Consider the following 6168-nt stretch of genomic DNA (forward strand, 5'->3'; position numbering starts at 1 on the left):
TTATTCTATGATAAAGTATTTCAGTTCTCAGAGAATTCTTTTCCCAGTTCCAGGGACATATTCTTATACTTCCTTATATACCTGTACAGTCACACAGACAACACGGAAGGCAGAATCTGAATATTACACAAAATGTCTTGACAGATTGAAATGATAAACTAAATTAACTGGGTCAAATTTGATATAAGAAGAAACTCTTTTCCTCCACCTACTAGACATATCAAAGACTGTTTGGTATCTACTGTTTGTTAAATCTGAAGTTTAAATTCTAAGGAATAAAATATAAATGCTGCCAACACTTTGATCTCAGGAGCATTTGGGGAATAGCAGTGCACAAATCAATTACATGAATCCTTTATATAATAGCATTTTTTAATTAATATTGCTAAACCATTGCCCAACATTCTCACCACTGTGCCTTTTTCCAAAGCTGTTAACAAATCATAAAATTTAGCAATTTGATTTTTATCTTCCTTCATTTCTTCTGCTCACCCTCTGGCAGAGTTGCTATCAATCAGCCAAAAATGTCAGCAAGAAGATGGAAGAAACAGAGTTTCTGCTTAGTTTTCAAATAGGAAAACCAGGGCTCAGCTAATCCAGAAGTGGCCACAAGTGATCAGATAAAGTCCATGGCCCAGGCCACTTCTGCCTGCCCAATGTGCTTCAGCTTGGTCCTCCCCCAGCTCCTCTCCCGCTCTGTTCCTTACCTGCTAGTCTCCACCCTCTTCTTCTCTTCCCGTCTGTGCTTTTCATAGCCTCTCCAGCCTCTTTTTACTGATGCTCAAAAAGGACTCTTCCACCTCCTCAATTCAAGATGTTCATCACTGCATCCTAGCTGGCCCCAGTTTCTTGTTTGCAGGACAGGCCCAGGTGGCTGAGGTTACAGGGATCGGGACAGAAGGGAGAACGGTTCTTGGCTATAGTTGTGGAGGGTGGAGTTGCAAAGTGAAAACAAAAAGCATGTCTTAGAGACATGCACGGTCACAGACATGCACATGTTGCAAATGAAGATGGAGTCAAATCAGCAAAGGAGCCTTGAGGAGTCAGGAGTTGTTGGTCCAGGTGAAAAGAAAGTGGTTGTCATAAGCTGTGGGAGGCAAGGAGCACTTGGTGCTTCTTCAAATAGACAGCAAACATCTCCCAACTTGTCCCTGTAGAGTCACTGCATAGCTCTACCCACTCTTAAAGGCCTGTTGATTCTTTCTTGCCCAGACTTCTCAGATTCATCCAATTCTCAATAATCCCTCAGCTACAGCTTTAGTCTAAGCCCTGAACATTTCTTGCTTTGGATTTTCCTTATAACCCAACTTGGGTCCTTGCCCCAATTCTCTTTTTGAAACCCAACACAAGAGGTTATCAGTTTAATTTTTCAAAAATCCTCATTTCACTATGCCATTCCTTGCTTTAAAAAACAAACAAACAAACAAAAAACCTCTTTGCTAAATTCCTGCTACTTTAAAGATTCAACTTAATGTGAAAATCAAGTTGTTTTTACAATATGCTGAAGGGGTCAGGGCTGACATGGGTTAAGTTTGGGAAATCAGTTGAGGCATCATCCAGGGAGGCTTTATTTCCTCTTCTTTAAAGTGGAGGATTCCACTCCTGAGCAGTGGGAGCATTGCAAGGGGACGCAATGAGTTTGGAACTGCTTAAATCAGTCTGACAGAGAAGTCATTTTCAACCCCACTGCCTCATGTGCTTGAAGCTTGTCAGTGCCCCAGAGATGGTGCTTTGGGGCATTCTGATTCACTCTGGGGTAAACTAGGTAGAGAGAAGCAAAAATAAAAAGCATTTTCATACCCACACCACAGAGAGATCAGCAGAGTCCTGGCAGAGCCTGCGTTCCTCATTCTTACAAGAAACTATGGACAGGATAGATGAGCAAAGCCAGTCTCTTTCATTACCGGTAGGCTATGGCATTTGCAGGGAGAGAAGTAATGGAAATAGTCATATATGCCACAGTGGATCCTTAGCTGCTCCCACCTAATAATGAAAGAAGGAAACAACAAAGCCCAGTGGCCCATTCAGAACAAACCACATTCAGCCAGGTCCAGCAGGCAGAAGGTATGGCCAGAGAGCCTGTGATTATTTGTCTCTAATTGTCTTCAAAGGTCAGTGATGTAGGCTTAGCTGTCAAGATAAGTGGTCTGAGCCAGTTCATCCCTAAATCTGTACAGAGACCTTCTCAGATCTGGATTTAAAGCCCAGAGCATTCGAGAATCCTGAATAAGCAAGTAGAATTAACTCACATACTGGCTCAGTGACACCCACCAGGTCAAGCCAGTAGATCTTTGGCTTCATCTATTTGGGAAGTGTGTTAGTCAGTTGTGTCCGACTCTTTGTAACCCCATGGACTGTAGCCTGCCAGGCTCCTCTGTCCATGGGATTCTCCAGGTAAGAATACTGAAGTGGGGCGCCATTCCCTTCTCCAGGGGATCTTCGTGACCCAGGGATCAGACCCGGGTCTCCTGCATTGCAGGCAGATTCTTTACTGTCTGAGCCACCAAGGAAGAGTTATGCTCAAGAAATTCAATTTGTTTAACATATATTTATTGAGTATCTGTTATGCACCAGATACTCTAAATGTTGTGGCTACAACAATGAGGAGGTGAGTACATGGCTCTTACAGAAGAGACAAACAACCATGCAAACTAGTATAAAATTGCAACTGTGACAACAGCTTCAAGGAGAAGGACATGAGTTCTGAGGTTCTGGAAGGGAGGTTTCCCATGGAAACAATCCTGAGGTTGAGATCTAAAAACTGAATAGGAGTTGTTTTCAGTTGCTCAGTCCTGCCTGACTCTTTGCGACCCCATGGACTGCAGTACGCCAGGCTTCCCTGTCCTTCTCCATCTCTTAGAGCTTGCTCAGAATAGGAGTTAACTGGCCAAAAAGGTGGAAGAATGTTTTAAAGAGGAACAGCATGTGCAAAGGCCCTGTGGCTAGCAGGGCTGAAAGAAAGCCAGTATGCTTGGACAGGGGCAAGAGAGGGAAGCTGGTGTGAGTGAGGCTGGGAGGTGGAAAGGACCACAGAGAACAGTATAGGTTATTGAGCTGTCCTGTCTTTCTCCAATAGGAAGTTCAGTTCAGTTCAGTTGCTCAGTCACGTCCAACTCTTTGCAACCCCATGGACTGCAGCATGCTAGGCTTCCCTGTCTATCACCAACTTCTGGAGCTTGCTCAAACTCATGTCCATCAAGTTGGTGATGCCATCCAACCATCTCATCGTCTGTCATCCCCTTCTCCTCCTGCCTTCAATCTTTCCCAGCATCAGGGTCTTTTCCAGGGAGTCAGTTCTTCTCATCAGGTGGCCAAAGTACTGGAGTTTCAGCTTCAGCATCAGTCCTTCCAATGAACACCCAGGACTGATCTCCTTTAGGATGGACTGGTTGGATCTCCTTACAGTCCAAGGGATTCTCAAGAGTCTTCCCCAACACCACAGTTCAAAGGTATCAATTCTTCGGTGCTCAGACAATTTGCTCATCAATTCTTTAGTGCCCCAATAGGAAATGGGAAGCTATTTAGTGGTTTTAAGCAGAAGAGTGTCCCAATCAGATTTCCACGGTGAAGAGATTACGTTGTCTGCAACATAGAATGTATATTGGAAGGGAAGTGGTCTGAGTGGATGGGGCAGGAGACCAGTCAGTAAGATAACTGCAAGCTCAAGCAGGAAATGGTGTTTGCTTCTGTCAGGCTGAAGGGGTAGAGATAAGTGAGTAGATTTGAGTGATAGGTGAGAAAAAAGCTGACAGAACTTAGTTATGATCAAATATGGGAGGCTGAGATTGACGAGACAGTCCAGAATGATTCCTGGGCTTCTGGGTTGCTGAACAGGATTGGTGGAGGTTCAGTCACTGGAAAAGAGAAGCTGGGAGTAGAACCCCATTTCCAGTGCTGGATGTAGGACTGTAGGTACCACAATCGGGTGATGAATAGGAGGTCATGTGACAAGTCACATCATATTAATACCTGACTCTTGGTATTCACATCCTTATACAATCCCTTTCTGGGTGACTGGACCTACTGCTTTACTTCTAATGAAGAGAATAAGGCAAAAGTGATAGAATGTCACTTCTGAGAGTAAGTTATAAAGAGACTGCTCTCTTCCCCTCCCTCTCTCTCTGAATTCTCACTCTGGGGAAGCCAGCTGCCATGCTCCAAGCAGCTTCATGAAGAGGCACCAGGGTAAGGAACTGATGTCTGTGAGCAACAGCCAGTGTGGATCTGAGCCCTACCAACTGCTGCATGAGTGGGCTTAGAAGTAGGTCTTCCTCTGTCTTCCCGGGCTGACTGCATCCCTGGCCTTGATTTCAGCCTCCTGGGAGTCTGAACTAGAGGAGGTTACTCCTCCACACCTAGATTCCTGACCCACAGAAACTATGAGATAATAAATGTGTGTGGTTTGGGGTTTGGGGATAATTTGTTACACAGCAATAGATCATTAATACAGATGACCTAAATAGATGCATATCTTATATGAAAAATATTAAGTTGAAAATTTGATATAGATCAGGAGCACAGAAAATTCTGGACTTAAGTTATAAACTTGATATGCATGCATCCTGAGAGGCAAAGTATAAGATGGAGGAGGAGAGATTCTCGAAACAAGTCCAGAGGATCTCCATAATGTACCAGCAAGAAGAGAGAGATGATTTTGCAAAGGAGGCAGAAAAGGAACAGCTGGAGAGATGGAGAGAAAGTTAGCAGAAAGTTGAATCCTGTAAGTCAGTACAAGGCAGTGTTCCTCCAAATTAGGGAATGTCAAGTAAGAGAAATATGAAATACTGTTTTAGGTATGAAAGTAATGGTTCACAATTCCAGCAGAAGTACATGGTAGGACTGGGGAACAGAACAGTGTGGATCGAGGCTGGGCGATAGAGAAATAGAGACAGAAAATTCTGGACAGAATTTGACCTCTGAAGGTGAGAAGAGAGATCAGGTAGGAGCTGAAAGTGAATTATAATTGTTATTTTATTTTTACATGAGAAGACATATAAATAAAGCAGGAAAGATTCAGGCAAGAGAAAAAGGAATATACAGGAAAGAAAAAGAAATAGAAAGTGTAAGCTTCCTGGAAGGCAAAAGGGGATTCTTCTTAGATGGGAGGTTATTAAATAGCTCTGTTATTAGAACAGGAGACCCACAGGACAGCTGCGGAAATACTCAGGAGAAGAAGAAAGTTTCTATGTGAGATCCTACTCTCCCAGCAATTTAGTACAAGGAGGTCAGAGAAGAAAAGAAGGGAGGTTGGAGGCTTCAGGAAAGGAGAAAGGCTTGGGACAGCCCCTGTGGAAATGGGAAAATGAGAGATAGGATGGTAGTAAGTTTTTGTGTGGTGTGAAGACCTGTTCGAAGTTAATGATCTTGAACTTATAGTGGAATCAATCTGCCTCATTGGGTAATGCTTGGATGTAGGCACAGAGAAACAGAAAATTGGGTTCAGAAGTGTAGACAAACGGAAGCAACAGAGGAACTAGGAAGTCTAGGGCAGTAGAGCTGGAAGTAGAGAAGTGCAGGACAGAGAAGGGAGTCTAGAAATACTGCTCATGAACTCCCATCATGAGGGAAGTTAAGAAAGGGGAAAGTTGATGAATTGGAAGATAGCAGAGGACAGACAGTACCAATAACGTTAAAGACGGGCTGGTGGGAGAACAGTAGAATAAACAGCAGGAAGCAGGGGCGGTTACCGTAAAGCAAAGCAGTACTCTGATAATTTTGGAGGAGTAATAAAACAGGCAATGATAATATCCAGGGACTGTACATGGGAGTGGCTGGCCGAAATGGAGAGGAAGTCATTGAAGATGCAAGGAAGAAGAGCATCTGAGTGGCCATGGTGATGAACAGGTCACTCACCTGGACTTAGCTGTCACGCAGACTGATCAAGGCTTGGGAGAAGGGGACAAAGAACTGGCTTGTCCGATGGAGTGGTGGGCTTTTTACCCATTGCCAACATAGAGAATGAATGAGAGGAACCCCTGCCCAAAAGATGACGGCAACAGGGGGTAAAGTAGGAGATCTAAATGGCATGAGTGCAAAGAAGCAGGGTTTTAACAAGATAGTGGAAATATAATGTTGGGGAGTTAGAGAGAGACTGCAGCAGACACTGCTTGTTCTCTGCTTGATATCTTTATCCCTCTTCTCCCTTACTATCAAAATCGTGATTTTGTT

This window comes from Muntiacus reevesi, chromosome 8, assembly GCF_963930625.1.
Source record: "Muntiacus reevesi chromosome 8, mMunRee1.1, whole genome shotgun sequence".
Classification (NCBI taxonomy): Eukaryota; Metazoa; Chordata; class Mammalia; order Artiodactyla; family Cervidae; genus Muntiacus; species Muntiacus reevesi.